The sequence below is a fragment of the Stegodyphus dumicola genome, chromosome X1 (assembly GCF_044657685.1).
Source record: "Stegodyphus dumicola isolate Sdum_Otavi_A_Nest chromosome X1, ASM4465768v1".
In the NCBI taxonomy this organism is placed as follows: Eukaryota; Metazoa; Arthropoda; class Arachnida; order Araneae; family Eresidae; genus Stegodyphus; species Stegodyphus dumicola.
Window position 1 is genome coordinate 9,713,088 of NC_140780.1, and position 17,160 is coordinate 9,730,247.

At 33.2% G+C, this 17,160-nt stretch overlaps 1 protein-coding gene across 3 annotated transcripts in view; it reads right to left on the bottom strand.

The window, feature by feature from the left end:
* LOC118181971 (fasciclin-1-like) overlaps positions 1-17,160 on the bottom strand; it is a 330,859-nt gene that overhangs the window by 67,470 nt on the left and 246,229 nt on the right. The window lies entirely within an intron of this gene.

Below are 17,160 nucleotides of genomic sequence, written 5' to 3' on the forward strand. Positions count from 1 at the left end.
CTCTTCACAGACGAGTCCATGTTCATAGTGGAGAGTGATTCAGGTCGTCACCTGATCTGGAGGGAGCTACGCACCAGATACAACCAATCCCACATTGTGGAAAGACACAGTTACAGAGGTGGAGGAATAAAGGTTGGGCTGGGATCTCTCTTAGTACTTATACTGACCTGAATGTGTTCCATGGAGGAAATTTGAGCGGTATGAGATTTTGAGACAGGATCCTTGATCAATATGTACGCCCTTATGCCGCTGCTAGGAGTCCTGGGTTTATTCTGATGGCGACAAGGAGCGACTGCACCGAGCTCGGATTGCTGGAGAATATCTTGAAGGTAACGTTATATAGCGGATGGAATGGCCACGTCAATCCCCAGACCTGAATTCAGTACATCATCTTTGGGACTACTTTGGGAGACAAGTTGTTGCTTTAAGTCCTTCTCCAAGGTTGTTAGATGAATTTGAACAAGAATTATTCCGTGTCTGGTCGTTGCTTCCCGCTGAGCGACAAATTAATTGACGGCATGGAACGTCGCTGCCGACAATGTATTACAAATAGGGGTGGACACATTCCTTATTAAAACCCATTTTTGTAATATTACGACCCCAATTTTCCTCAAACTATGATATACTGCTTCTCCAAGACTGGATTTCTATGCCAAAAGTTTTTTTTGCGGTAATTCATGTTTGTGTTGAACTTTAGAAACATTCTATGTCGCATTCATTAAAGAACTGCTTAGTGAACATGCCCGGTAAATTTCTTGTTTCCATGTTGCTTCATTCTCAAATTAAACACCAAAAACATGCTGTTCAGTAACTTTTGGAGGGCAGTGTATTTGGAGTTGCGTCGAAATCCATAAATATTGAGCATAATCTTAAAACCTTAATTTTCTCTAAACAAAAATTATTTTTTAACAAACTGGAAATTCAATCGGTAACTGTAAATTTTTCGTACAATTGGAGTATTGCGGAATTCATATGATCAGCCACTGAATCGGAAAGCAAACAAACTTTCAAACCAGAGAAGGTCTGCATATAGGAAATGATGGAATGAAATACAATACGAAGTAGTAAAATACCTGAAAGATTTGTAACCAGTTGTGATTTTTAATTTTCTTGCTCTCATTGCCCAAAACACGAGAATGTTTAAATTATTGACTATATAACTGCCGCTTAAAGTTAAATTCAAGATAGCAGATACTATATTCTATCCAAGTGAACAAAATATGTCATAAATAATGTATATTTAGCATCTGGGATTTTTTTGACAAACGGTTTTCAAGCCAAAGAGTGGAACACATATGCCCCAACCATAGTTAATGGTGAAGTACATATGTCCCACACGTAACCATCGACTTACTATACGCACACCTGGAAACCTTTATTGTATGAAATGGATTTTACATCGTATGGTACAGGGTAAAGCATTCTTTGCATAACCCAACATTAAACATTGGGCAATTCACATTTGTTCTTTTATCTATGTTCATTTGTGTACTACGATCACAGCGGTGTCTTGATTTTCCAGCTATTGGAAGATGATCCCCTAACATTCAGGAGATTCTTAGCAATTTTTGACCCAGCAGTAATTTTTAAACTTTTAGTGGAACATATATGTTCCGCTAGTAGTCAAAGGGTTAAAGTATGATTAGAGTGGCCATTAAATGATGAAAATCTGCAATTCATTGGGAATAGTAAAACTCTAATAATGGATTAAGATTACTATTTAACCTGTATTTTTCCAGTTACAATTCATGAAAAAACAAAATCATTGATATAATCGTCAGTTGCTCAAATTTCAAAAGTTTAATTCGGTGGTTCAAGTTCAATGAGAATATTCAACACGTATACGCGATGCAATATTTCAATTACTTTATTTATGAATGCCCTGTTGCATTACTCTTTAAGAACACAAAAGTACAGTGTAGTTATAATTAAAGTTCCAGTTAGTCATAAAATTAAAACTGCTGGATTAAATGTTATCAAACTTGATAATCGTGTAAAGGAGATCATGGGAATTTATTTTCTGTTCAAAAACTCACCACCAGGGGGTAAATGGGGCTGCATGCAATATTGCTAAACGAAATGAGGGTTGGAATCTAAACATAACCTTCTTTTACACAGGTTTAATATGTTGTATACCCTTAAAAAACATCGCCCCAAACAAAATCACCATTTAAAGGCGATAAAAGTCGACTGCGCCATCCGTGTAACGCAGAAATCCGTCCGAGAAAACCACAAATTAGCGATTAGAAAATGTGAGATGGAAAATCACTCACAAAAGTGTGAGCATTCCGGAAACTTTCTTAACAGATCGCTAATTTGTGATTTTTTAAGCCTGAATTCGGCCCTAAGACAGAAGATATCGGTTTAAAACGTTTTTAATCCTTTCTAAAACGAAACTGTTTGGGGCGTTAGGCAAAACCGCAATGGATTGTAATAAGCTTACGGCAGGAAGAAGCAAGTGATTTATGTAAACAGTCTTTTGACTAACGCGTACCCTCTAAACAAAAATTGAAAAACTTTAGTACCACCACTACATTTTTTCAAATGATTATTTTTCACTTTCTCAATAGAAACATTTAAAAAATATATTTTGCCATTTGCACAACCTGTTGGCTATTTGTATTAAATATGCACACATAAAAATTATATTAAAATTGGTTACCACTTTAATTATAAAAATTTAAGTTTTAATATTTAATTCTAAAATTTATTGTGAAATTTAGGCCTGTTTTAAAGAGATCAGTTTTCTTTAATGACTAGTCATATTTCACTTAGTTTTAACCGCAAATTTCCATCCACTTTTAACTTTGTTCTCTGTTTTTTTTTAATATAGCATGGAAGAAAATCCTTCTTCACACAAACAGGTTGTGCAAAAATTGATTTATTTGAAATGCCTTTAAATTCTTTTTTTCGGTTCAGCCAAATGTTAACGAGTGTGTTATTTTTGAAATATTCAGTTAGAGTTCGATCACAGAAAATTTTTATCAATTGTTCTTTTTCTTCACGAGAATTTTGAATTTAGTCGTTAAAATTACTTTTTCATTCAATTTTTTTTCTTTGCGTATCACCTATTTTTCTCTTGAATACCACTAGTGGTACGCGTAACGTCGGTTAAAAATCTCTGGTCTAGAATAATGGCTTAACAGGTTAATTTAGTTTTCACATGCAAACCGACCGAAGTCGGTGTAAACAAAGCCAATGGCAAAAATCACTCAACGACGCTGAATTCTAATCGCTAGAGATTAGAAGTTATCAACGTGGCTTTCAAGCAGGCAGAACACGTTCAGATTTCATTTTCTGAAACCTCCCTTTAAGTACTTCTTTCTTTCTACCTAATCTGAAAATCGCGTGTGCTGTAAATTTGCATTCTTGCAGAGAATTGAAACGGGGCTTGGTAGGAAAAGGCACTGAAATAAAATAACAGGTTAGAAAACTAGAATGAACTTTACAAAGTACTCAAAGTAACCACCACAAGATTGCAATAGCTACATACATTTGTTATTAGTCCAAAGAGACAATTTGTTCAGAAGGGCTATTAATTTCATTTCGGCATTTTGCGTCGGTTCACTTTTCAAATTGTCGCCACTAGTTATTAGAGCCTTGAATTATATTTAAAGAAAATAAATAATGAAGAATCTGCATGAATTTATGTATGTTTCTCACACTGGAGAGAAACAGCGGTATTTAGAAAATCCAATTTTGAATAACGTAGTCCTATATTCGAATATGGACACCTGGAAGCCACAATTTGTTTTATTATGTATTTAATATTTTGTTAAACATCAAAGAATTTTTGATAAACAAACTCGACGATTTCAAAGCGCAATGGCAACACTGTAAGGAAAAAAAAAATTATCTCCAGCACGCGAGACTATGTATTGGAAATTCTAAAGATATACTCTTTTAAATATTTTGCGATATTGCTGTTGAATTGAATTTTATTTTTTCAGTGCGAAGAACCTGATGTTTAATAAGTAAAGGTAACACACAAAACCTTAAAAAACGCCCTTTTGGGCGTAATATAAAATCTGAAAAATACTTTCAGATTTTTATTATTTTTTCTTACTTCTTTTATTTCGCTGAAACATTGGAATGAAAATTACGAATATCAATTTTATTGCAATCACGGTGAGATCAATAAGCCTTAATTTCTCGTTGTGAGAGAAGTATTTCAGAATTTTATTTCCATCCTTGCTGGGGAAACAGGAAAATGGAAGAGCGATTCTTTTGAATTTTTGCTGTTTGTTCTAAAATATGAACTCCGGAGCGTAGTTCTGTTACTGTAAATAATATTACTGTAAATTTTTGTCACAACTACTGAAAGCACTGACATTTGTGAAAAGGTTTTCCTAAATAAAAATCGTTTAACCCTTAAATGCACGTAGCTGCCATTTGGCAACATACTCATATTTAGTCATGTATATCAAATCCAAACACAAATTTTAGCTTACTGCATGGTGTAACCAATTGGATATATAGTGTTTACCTATATAGTTTTGAAAGTTTCAGTGTGGTGGGCACCACTAATGGTGTGAATGTTCATTATTGTGAATTGATGTGCATGGTATGGACATAATTTGTGTTCACGAATTTTTGATTTTGTGATTGTTTTTATTCTGTTGCATTCAAAGTTTTAAAATTGTTTGAAGAAGTTTATGAAGTATGTATATAATAAAACAGTTATTACATAAAGATTATTAATTAACATTGTTATTACACATTTGCCTATCAATGTTTTTGTAAGTTAAAAATTAATACTATGTTTTCGAAAAAATTGGAATAAAAACTTAGTTAAGAAATCTTTTTATGCTATCCACTACATAAAAGCAACAGGAGAAATCAAATACAACTCTAAACTGCCATCGACAGTTTTGCGAAAAACACAAACAAGCAGAATAATAATACGATTTTAAATAATTGGACAGGTTTTCTTTGAAAATAAACGTCAAGTTATAATTTATTTCCTTATACGTAATTTTGACAATTTTTAAAGATATTTGCTTGTACATCGAGATGGGTAACAAATTCAGAGATCGTCCGGGTATCAAAGTTTTCATTTCGTCACTACTTTCAGTAAATCAAAAAAATCTGATGTGTACATCCTATGACTCGTAGGAAATATTAAATTATACGCATTTTTTCCTGCATTTCATTTAAACTTATTTCCTGAAATTTCATTAGAGATAGATTTCTAATTCAATAAATTCAGTTCTCACTTCGCAACAAGGCAAAAAAAACATAAAACTTAGCATCTGCATTGAAAATTGTATAAACATAAAACAATAGTTAAATTATGTTTAAAGCGAAAGTGCACAATTTGCGAACGTATAAGAATAAAAAAACTGAGCTCACCACGTGTTTTTGTGGTTTTCCCCATGTGTAATGTGTATACGAGCCATTTTCCCTTAGAAAGTCCTCCACGAAGGCATCCCTTCCCTTAGGCAGTTAGCCCTAGTGCGCTTTGCCATAATTAAATACACCAAACATCAGACCATTTAAACTTAGTTCCCGGGATTTCATTGCAGACAGATTTCTCATTCAATAAATGCAGTTCTCACTTCGCAGCAGGGCAAAAATGCATAAAAATCAGGAGAAAAGCAAAGGAGAGTCGGTATATATATTACCATGAAAGACCGAGACTGGAGAATGTCGACTTCACCGGAGAATGTCAATATTTACCAAATACGTATATTGCATTAAATTCCTTTGCATTCGGACCCTCACCGGTGTATGTCGACAACCACAGATATGCTCTGGTGTACATCGAAAAGAGAGTAGTATATGTACACCCTGACATTGCAAAAGGAAGTGTTCCAGAAATAAATGCAGTTGTAAAAGCAAGGGCCTCTTGTGCAATTCAAAAGTGTCATAATACTTTAAGTTGTTGCAATATAAGGTATTTCTCCCACTTCCCTAGCGTGTCTTCGTGGTGTAACGGTAACACGCTGGGCCGGTATTCCAGAGGTCCGCGGGTCGATTCCCGGCGAAGGCGGTTGCATATTTTTCATCTTTTCTGCTTCCTATTAACCAAATGACTCTACAGCAATAAATAAGATTTGAATCACATAATTTATTAAGTTTTTTAACTTATATTATTTTCCTTTCTCATTTTGAATGTACTGTGTGTTTTAAGTCCTTATTTTAAGTCTTAAGTGCGTTTTTTCGCCACTGAATTACGGAGAAGAAAATATAATATTCTTATACGTTCAACATTCACCATAAGTACATGGCACCATTAGTACATGTCCACATTTACCGGTGTAAGTCAGAAATAAGAGTATTTGGAAAATATTTCAGACATACACCAAGCAACTATGTGAATGTTGACATTCACCGGAGAATAAGTCGACATTCTCCAGATTTCGGTGTTTCACCGTAACATATATACATATATATATATATGATATGTCTACGAAAGACTCACATTACAAGTTTTCTTCAGATAATTATATATCTACATAAGTTTTTTGAAGGCAAGTGAAAACTCGACTAAGTACAGGACAAAGAATCAAGCCTGAGTGACAATAGGAAGAAATAAACAAGAACACAAGCTAAAGATATTTATTACATTTCTAGCAGAATGGCATTTCATTTCATGCCACCGTGCAATAAAAGGTCGATCATTTTCTGAAAACTAACAGCATACAAAATATAAGAAATTCAGTTATTCAGTATTATATCTCTAAACTCCTTACAGCAGATTTTAGCTTAAAAAATTTAAATAAAAAAATAAGCATTAATGTCATTTTAAAAATAATGGTCAAAATAATGGTTTTAGAAAACACGGTTTATCATCATTGCTTCCCGAGAGGAATTTTATCGTTAAAGTCATAAATCATTGTTTATGAGTTTTGAATTTTTTCCCCAGAAAATGCGTCAAATATTTTTTTCCAGCTCAGCAGCAAATTTGGTTTTATTGCACATTTTTTCAAGTATTACTGGGAAGAGAAGAGATTTAAATTAAAGTACAAAAAAGTAGGACAGTTCAATATTTCCCATTCTACTGGGCCGATTGATGAAATTTAAACTGCGTTTTTCATTACTCGAAAGCGTGACTTAAGATATGTATTAGATTTATATATAGCATTGCTCTAATATACGTAGGTATTTTGACACAAAATCGGACTTTTTCTGAAATGACATTCCAGTTTTTTTTTTCATATTTCGATTCTACGACTCAAATTCTGACTAAATATTAAATTTTGTAAAATTTGATGCGAAATTTACATAATATATAGCTTGCTCTCTTTTAGAAGTTTTATAGTAATTTCAATTGGATATTCTCAGCGGAAATGTTTTTATATTATGATCTAATATGTTATTTTATAAATCTAGTAATTTTAACAAAATTAATAACATAAAACATTTTCTATAATGTAAAGAATTTCATATTTTTACCGATATGTTACAGAACTGTGTTATACTGCGAAAAAAAAATTGGGACAGTTCTCCCGTTCTACTGGGCCGATTGATGCAATTCAATTTGCGTTTTTCATGTCTCGAAAGCGCGACTTAGGCTGTGTAATAACATTCCTCAGATATAGGTATTTTGATACGAAATCGGACTTTTTCTGAAATTACATGCCAATTGTAAAGAATACAAAAAATTTATCTTGGAATAAGAAATACAAAAATTTATCTTGAAGCATTTTTTTTTTTTTTTTTTTTTTTTCAGTTTGCGCCAAGAATTGACACTTGGCAAACTTCTTAATTTATAGCAGGAGTGGGAAAAAAGTAATCGTTCATTATTTCAAATAATTTTAACAGAAAAAAAATCACATTTGGCGTTATTATCGCTTATAACAAATATGCCAAATTTCAAAACGCGCCAATATGTAAAATCACATGGAACTTAGGAAATTTTGAATTAAAAAACTCTATTTTTTGCAGGTATGCCTAGAATACATTTGCTTTAAGGAATGATAAAAATTTCATAGGTTATAATTCCAATTTTTTCGTAAAATTTATAAAAATTATTTAAAAATACAATTTTTAAAAATCATAAACAATGGCCGAATTTTATTTGGAATGAACCTAAATTTCGATTTCTGGAAGAAGGAATATAATAAGTTTAATAAAAAGAGAGATATAAATAAATACATATAAAATTCAACTAACCCTGAGGAGCTAAATTTGAGGAAATAATTTTTTAAAAACTACTCGTGCGATTTTTACAAACCTTTGCATTTCGACATAATTTGAATCGTAGAATCAAAATATGGAAAACAATTGGCATGTAATTTCAGAAAAAGTCCGATTTCGTATCCAAATACCTATATCTGAGGAATGTTATTACACAGCCTAAGTCGCGCTTTCGAGACATCAAAAACGCAAATTGAATTGCACCAATCGGCCCAGTAGAACGGGAGAACTGTCCCAATTTTTTTTTTCGCAGTATAACACAGTTCTGTAACATATCGGTAAAAATATGAAATTCTTTACATTATAGAAAATGTTTTATGTTATTAATTTTGTTAAAATTACTAGATTATAAAATAACATATTAGATCATAATATAAAAACATTTCCGCTGAGAATATCCAATTGAAATTACTATAAAACTTCTAAAAGAGAGCAAGCTATATATTATTTTCGACTATGAACGTTTTAGCAAAACGAAGTTAATTAGAATTAATTTGCTACTCATTCAGAATTAACCGGCAGATTCTTTAAACTATCATCGACAGTATGCGTTTTTATACTTCAAGTCTGAAACCAAAGAAATATAAAAGTCAGGCATAAAAAATGTTGCATTTTTCAAATTTTCTTTTAGTTTAGCAAGCTAAAAGTGCATAAAGGAATTTTAAAAAGGCGCCAGGTTTTACTCTACTCTTATTTCATTATATTGATAAAAGCGATTAATGAAACACTGTTTGCTATTTTTAATTTATTAAATGTAATGTTGCGTTTCAACGGGTTCGTGGATTTGAAATGACTGATGACAACACTTAATGAAGAATCAAAACACAATTTATTAGGCAGTATTATTCAGGACATCTCCAAAAACCCGTTTACAGTCGTCGAAAAAGTACGACAAACACGCTGAAACAATCAGCGACACAGCCTTCAGGCTATAACGGTGAAGACAGCTTCACGGCAAAGCACTAGAGTATAGCTCCCGACTCGGTTCGGTCGTTCGTGGAACTCAACGTACTCTAGAGACTCTCCACGCATCAGCTCGCGATGCACTCGACAACCTCAACGATGCACATTGTCGATACGACGCACCAACTCACTATATACTTCTTAGACTTAGACTTTATAATTGACCGAGCTATTGCGAAGAGCAATGTTGCCGGTTCCAAAATTAAAGCCCAAGGGCACTTGACATAAATAAATCCGGACGTGGAGAAAATCTCAGATGAGAAAACGGAGATAAGGGGAAGAAGAGAAGTACCAAAAGGAGCAAGACAATCCAATCGGACAAGTTCGCAAAAGGTGACGAGCGATCATAGCTTTCAAGGAGGACCCAAGACAATGGAAATCAATGACAACAATACGAGAAGATACACTACAGCAATAGTTCCAATGACAAATTCAAATATAATTAAACAACATCAATCAGTAGTGCAAAATACAACATAATACAAAACAACTATACAACACAATTTAAATACAATTATTCAACGAAGCAACGGAAGAACTTCAATCAAAATCAGATGCATTGAAAGTGTAAATAGCTAACAATTGAGGATCTAAGTGAAAAAGTTGTCGTCTCCTCCCATGAAGGTGTGAGCTGCAAGTGGTCTGACGCTTCTATCTTCGAAGAGAATTTCATAATTAAAAACTTGGGAGTAATTAACAAAGTCACATTGCACAGCTTTGTTGAAGAATTTTTCATTAGATCTTCTGATGTAATCTGTAATCGTCTCAAGTTTTAAGTCTCTGTGTAAAAGTTTATTGCGGGTAAGATAGTGAGAATCAGTAATAATGCGCAGAAATTTGTTTTGCACTACTTGTAATTGATGCAGTTGAGTTTGAGTGACCGTGTTCCAAGCAGGAGCAGCATAACAAAATATCGGTCGAATGCAAGTGGTATATATATGTTACTATATACTCCGCGCACAGGCAAGGTTTATATAGCTTTTGGCCTGGCTTCGAGAATTATATCGTCGATTTTGTTGCCAAATGGGCGATTTCGCGCCAAATATGGCAACCCTGCCTTCCTTTGCTATTTTCTGGAGCTTTGCGGGAAAGCTATCTTACCACAGCTGGGCATTTGGTAACAGTAAATTAAGAACTAGATTTGGTAGAACTAGAGATTATAATTTCGCACAAGGTATACAGTTTATTAATTGTTTTATTACCTATGATCGCCTTCGATTATTTTATTAATATTATGTTACCTATCATCTCCTTTGATTATTATTTCTGAACTTGGAAAATATACACCGAAACCTGCTTTTGTGCGGTGGATAGGGACCGCATTAAAAAAAAAAAAAATCACACAAAATTTCACGAGTAGCCAATAAGAACTAAGAGTCGTTTAGAGTTGACTTTTTTTCAGTTATCATGTAGTCGGTGATCAGTTGTTGCGACGACTGTTGTTTCACTAGACGCTTGTGTATGTCTCGGTGCATACAAGACAGGTATATACAAAAATGAAGCTGCTTTTTTATTGATTATTTTTTAATTGATAACTTCGTCAATTATGTTCCAATTTGATTGAAATTTTCATATACTGCATAAAAAATCGCACAAAAATAGGTTTGCGTGTATAATTAGAATCTTATGGTATTTTCTGCATACGTTAACAAGACAACAGTTAAAAAAATCCACCTATGTGATAGACGATTCTTATTAAAAATGATAGTTTTCATACAAGGACAGACATCCCAAGTACGAGCTTTTCAATGGGTGAATGGATTGTGTATGGAGTTTTATTAAGACAAATCTCTTATTGATATCAACCTTAGAAGAGTATTAGTCCAACAACTAAAACAGATGGCTGACCTCACATGAGTCTTTTAATATGATGCCTTCCAACAGAAAGTAACTATTGTCTTCTAAATTGACTTCACGGCTGGTATTGAAGAGTAGATTTCACATATGAGCTAAAAGGTCTCACACATGAGCTTTCGTACTTCATGGAAATAGCTACAGTTGCTAAACGTAACAGCCAGGCTTACTTGATAAATGATTGCATATGAAGCTTTGGACTACCAACGAAAGAGCTTCTTGTTAGCAGAGATTTCATTTTAAGAGGAATCAAATTAGTAAAAGACATTTTGTGGACACGCATTTAGTTGCATAAAAAGAGCAGTCAGACACCATTCGACAAAAAACAGAGAACATGAAGCTCGGGGTTCGATATCTGTCAGCGGAAAATAGCCCTAAATTTCTAAGCTCAGCCCGATCTTCGAAGAGGCACTCATAGAACCAAATTCTAAACTAAGCCATATCCCGTACCTGAAGACTTGTGGTATTTTTTAAAGCAGTTAATTTCTGCTTATTAGCCCAAAGGGCTATGAATTTCGGTTTGGCAGTTTGCAGTGAAAGCTTTAAATGTCCGTTTCACTTTTCAAATTGTTGCCACAAAATATTATCGGCCTGTGTTATATTTAAAGAAGTTAAAAATCTGCATAAAAACAAAAGTACCTATAGAGCCATATAATTGCGAATATAACATAATCCTCCTCCGAATATGGGCATCTGGAAGCCCTAATTTAGAATTTGTTTTATTATCAATTTCACATTTTATTATACTTTAACGAATTTTTGATTAAGAAACCCAATGATTTTAAAGCGAGCAGTGGCAACACTGTACGAAAAAAATACATTTTTATGTTCAGACCGCGAGACTGTATATCGGAAATTCTAAAGATATGCTCATTTTAAAGTTATTTTGCGATAATGCCGTTGGAATTGAATTTCAAGGTTTAAGTGCGAAGACCACGATATTTAATAAATAAAGGGTGTCGCAAATCAAAATTTTGGGGTCACGAAAACTGAATTCGATAATTGAATTTAAACAAACCGCATTCACAAAACTTTTAAAGAAATTACATCAATTGACGTTAATGAGATTAGACTTATAAAGAGATTACATTGATATTAATGAGATTAATTACCTGTTATATAAAGTGTAAAAGGAATTTGTAAAGCTATCTAGCGATTTAAACCTAAAACTCGAGTTCTCACAAAAGTCTTTGATGAATTCTGGATCGGAGTTAGAACTAGATTTCTCATTATTTCTGAAATGGCATTAAATGTTCTTCTGTCATTCAGCATAACATAGTTTTGTGAAACTACTTTTTCAGCTTTAACACTAATAAAAACAAATGTCATCCAATGTTGAAACATGCTGAAGATGCTTTATATCTAGCAGTGTCAAATATCTGCTACAATCTGCTAAATATTTAAAATACTTCATTTTATATGTATATTTTTTTGACAAAGAAGTAAATTATTTACAGGAGGATACTTATTTTTATACTTTTACTTTATACTTAATATCTGAGGCCGCGAAAAACATCTCCGTGATAAAAAGAGGTCGCGATTGAAAAACGTTCAAGGAGCCCTGTTCTAGTGTCTACAGGTTTCCATTAAAAAGTAGGTCTGAAATACAAAATACAATAATTATATAATTATATTTCAGCTTGTAGCAGAAAAATAATTAGTATAATATGCTCCTGAGATGGTGGGCACAGTTCCTCATGCGCACGTTGCAAAACAGCAAAACGACTACCTTTCAACCATTTTGAAATTGCTGATGCTTTACCACGTTACAGACAAGAAATGGACGAGTTAGTTTCAAAAATGCTACAAACGATAAATGGCTGAACGAATAAATTGGTGCGAAAATGATGAATTGTAAATAAAAGACTTTTTCTGGTTAAAAGTAACGACAGCAATTGAAGAGACATTAATGCCACTTTTTGCTTCGCAAAACCTAAACGTGGGGGACATGCTCAGTGACCGAAATAACAAGGTAACGACATTAAAGAAAAATTTAGAAAAGCGCATTAAAGACTCATTAGCAAATCTCTAGACGGTTTTCACACTTTAAAATTAACTTGGAAAAGTACCGACTAATAGCACAGGTTTTCAGACATCAGTCCATGTAAAATTTCGATTAAATACGTATTTAAGACGTAAGATTAAACACGTACGTATTTATTAAATACGTATAATTAGAACCAGAGATCATATTTCCGAAAATATGCTTTATTTTAAGATGTATGAAAGTATTATACATTTATAAAACCCCAAGGAATTATATGTTTAAACTTCCATGCATATATGTCAAGGCTTTATCATAAGACGGAATTTTCCATCTACTCAAAGAAAAATTTAGAGTATTGAGAATTTGATTTATCAGCTTACATCACAAATTTAAAATCTGTAGTACTGATACAGTACACAGTGTTACATGTCTTATTCTATAGTGTATATTCTTCTACGGATAATTCAAAATGGATAGGAATGGTACACACATTTATGCAAGAAATGCTAAAAATAAATAAGAAAAAAAAAGATCTGAAGCTTTCAGATTTTATATAACGCTCAAAGGTGCGTTTTTAAACTTTTTTGTGATACCTTTATTTATGCAATATCCTGTTCTTCGCACTTAAACCATAAAATTCGGTTCAACAGCAATATCATAAAATATTTAAAAGTGCATATCTTTAGAATTTACGAAACTCAATCTCGCACCCTGGAGATAAAAATGAATTTTTTGGAATAGTGTTCCCATTGCTCGCTTTGAAATAGTCGAGTTTCTTAATCAAAAACTCATAAATGTTTTACAGAATGTGATATATATATAATAAAACAAATTCCAAATTCGGGCTTCCAGATGCCAATATTCGAGTAGAGACGTACGTTATTCAAAACTGGATGGCTTTATGTACCGTTGTTTTATCACAATGCGAGAAATATACATACATTTATGCAGATTCTTCATTATTTAATTTCTTTAAATATAATATACGACAGTAAATATATTTGGTGGTAACAATTTAAAAAGTGATTCGCCGTTTATAGTGAATCATCGCAAAAATGACCAAACGAAATTAACAGCTCTGTAAGGATTGTTAATTTAACAGTTAAATTTTCTTTCCTCTCGCTTCTTAATTTTAACTTACCACTTCCGGCCAGAAAGTAGTTTTAGAATCACATCTGAATGCTAATGAGGGAGAGCAGTATTTAACCGCGAAGTGTCTTAGTGAGAGAAATACCAGACATTCTCGCTAGCACGCGTCCGCCTTTTTAGGCTACTTTTTCGTAAGCTATTATTACGCTCGGCCGTACTTTAGGCCCTTGATAGCTTCGTAGAAAATAAACGTTAAGGGGCCAACTCCGTTAGAATCTTGATAGCTTCGGCTATATCTCTTTAGTTAAGATTAGTTTAGTTTAATTCTTAGTCTCTTAACTTCAAGCCCGAGTTTCGGCTTTATTGTACGACTCCAAGACGGAGTTCTGTTAAACCTTATTTAAATAACAGTCTTTTAACCCTTTCCAAGTTTATTTACTGTCTCATGAACTCAAGCGGTTATTCGCTTACTAGTTCTTAAGATTCTTCACATCCAACTGCAACTTAGAATTGCACAGTGGGAATACACAGTCCTAAAGCCCTTCTGGTCAAATTACCTCTTCGGGTTAATAATGAAGAATGTGTCGTTTTAGTTTCCAGCAGTCTACTGGTAAGGCGTAATAAATTTGTACAACAAAATGTGTTATTTAGTTAAAATATACTGGAGAATCCAAAGAGCTATACTACTAAATATCACTTGAGTGAAATTATATGCAATAAAAGATAAAGGGAAATTCTACAAATCAAATTTGTTCTTCGACATCTAAAGACTTTATTCCAGGTATATACCGGAATGGGGTTTTCAAATATTGAGCAGTAAATTTAATGCCAATCTTCATTTTCTTCTTCAGAAAGTTTATCCCATGATGTTTGCTTCAGGAAAAGGCTGGCAGATATCTTCTTCTGCCGTTGATGCTGATACTTGAATTTTTTCCCATATACTTAGATATAAAAAAAGAAAGACAGTTTTTAAATATTTTTGGGCACGAAAAAACAAGGTGATCTAGTTTCCTTATTCCGATTAATCCAACAGATGATTCTAAATCTTGATAAACGAGCTCCTTCGGGCATGGGTAAATTAAAAAGAAGCTGTTTGGCGAGTTAACAGTTTATTTAGCAACATACTTCTGTATCTGGCAATTTCTATCGAACTTATTTAGTGATTTTACTTCATTTTAAAAAATGCTTATGTGCACACCACGTGACTACCTTGTACGGAATATTAAATTGCACGCATTTTTTCTTGCAGTTCACTTATTTCCTCAAATTTCACTAGAGCTGGATTTCTCATTCAATTCAGTTCTCACTTCGCGGTAAGAAAAAAAATACATAAAAACTCAAAAGACTTTCATTAAAAACTGAAAAACATAAAACACAAAATACACTTAAAACAATCAAAAAAATTTTTTACAATTAAAATTAGAGTTTCTACACAAAAACAAGCAATATGGCCAGCAGGCAAGATAAGGCAGATTTTTCAGTGCGCAAAACTAAAAGTTTCCTTTTGGTCCCACTCGGCAAAGACACTGATGGTGTAGAAAAACTTCATTCATTATTCTGCTAAATTTCAAATGTAAGCAAATAAGGCTGCTATGGTAAAAAAAATTAGGCTTAGCCGCAATTAAACAATTTTTAAATTGTTGGATAATTCTACAACGATAACATGCGGGTTATCTTAAGCATAACAACCTTAACCGGATGATAAGAACAACATAATTCAATAATTTTTAAAGCAAACAATGTACAATTTACCAACATAATAAGAATAAAAAAACTGAGCTCACTAAGAAGAGTAATACGGTGGGTGTATATACACACACACACACACACACACACACATATATATATATATATATATATAAAAGTAATGAGTAAATTAAAAAGCCTATGACCTGCGCTAAAGCTGCAAATTAAGAAACGAATAATTTATAATAAAACTTTTCATATACAGTCTCCAAGGGACAGGAATTCAATTAAAACCATGAAAAATTAAAAATATTTTTAGTCAGAATATTAATTAGATTTTAAAATTATTTACTAATTAAATTTATATACTTTTGGCGCGGCTGATTGCAACCAAAAAGGGAGGTGTTCATCTACATATTATAGCAATCCTATATATAAAATTTCTACTTTCTGAGGCTACTCGTTTTTGAGTTATGAGAGATACGTACGTACAGACGCCACGAAAAAGTCTCTTCTGAATGCATTTTAAATCAGTTTTATAATTCGTTTTGGAAAAAAAAAAAAAAAAAAAAAAAGAGTCCTTTATTCTGTTCTTATGTACAGGTGTCACACAAAATCATCTTTAAATTGCATTCTATAGCGGTCAAAACGGATATTTTTGTTCAAATACAATACCTGGAATTTTTCGCGATTACAATATTTGCTTCGTACAAGTTAGTAAGAAAGAAAAGTAGTTTTCAGATATTTTGGCGCGAAAAATCAAGGTCGTCTAGAATTCAGTTTCCTTACTCCGAGTAAACCAATAGATCTTCCTAAATCCTAGAAAACAAGCTCCTTTGCAGATGGGGGCCCACCAGCGGCCGAACGGTAAAGACGCTGAATACTGGCAGTTCGGGGCGAGGTTCGAATCCCGTTAACGGGCTGGCTGCTTGGGCGTTTTCGTGGTTTTCCCCATGTGTAACGTGTATACTAGCCAGTTTCCCTTAGAAAGCCCTCTACGAAAGCATCCATCCCTTTTAGGCAGATAGCCCTCGTGTGTTTTGCCATAATTGAATAATCCTAATCCTGAATCCTTTGCAGATGGTAAATCAAAACCAAGCTGCTTGGCGACTTAATAGTTTATTTAGCAACATACTTCTGTCACTGACAATTTATATCGCGCTTATTGGGTGATTTTACTTCATTTTAAAAAATCCATTCTGAAAAATTTTAATAACATTAACCGAAATATTGATGCCAATAAGCGATGTGTTTTTCGTATACAAACGGGCGGGATTTCAGCAAATCAATAACAATATCCGATTGATAAAATTAACCGCGATCACATTAACCAGAGGGTACTTTAATCGAAAATCTTAAAGAGTAATTACGTGACTAGTCATGCGAAATTCGCATATTCAGGCACAGTTTAGCTTTTGAAGCCACGAAGACCGCTAAAT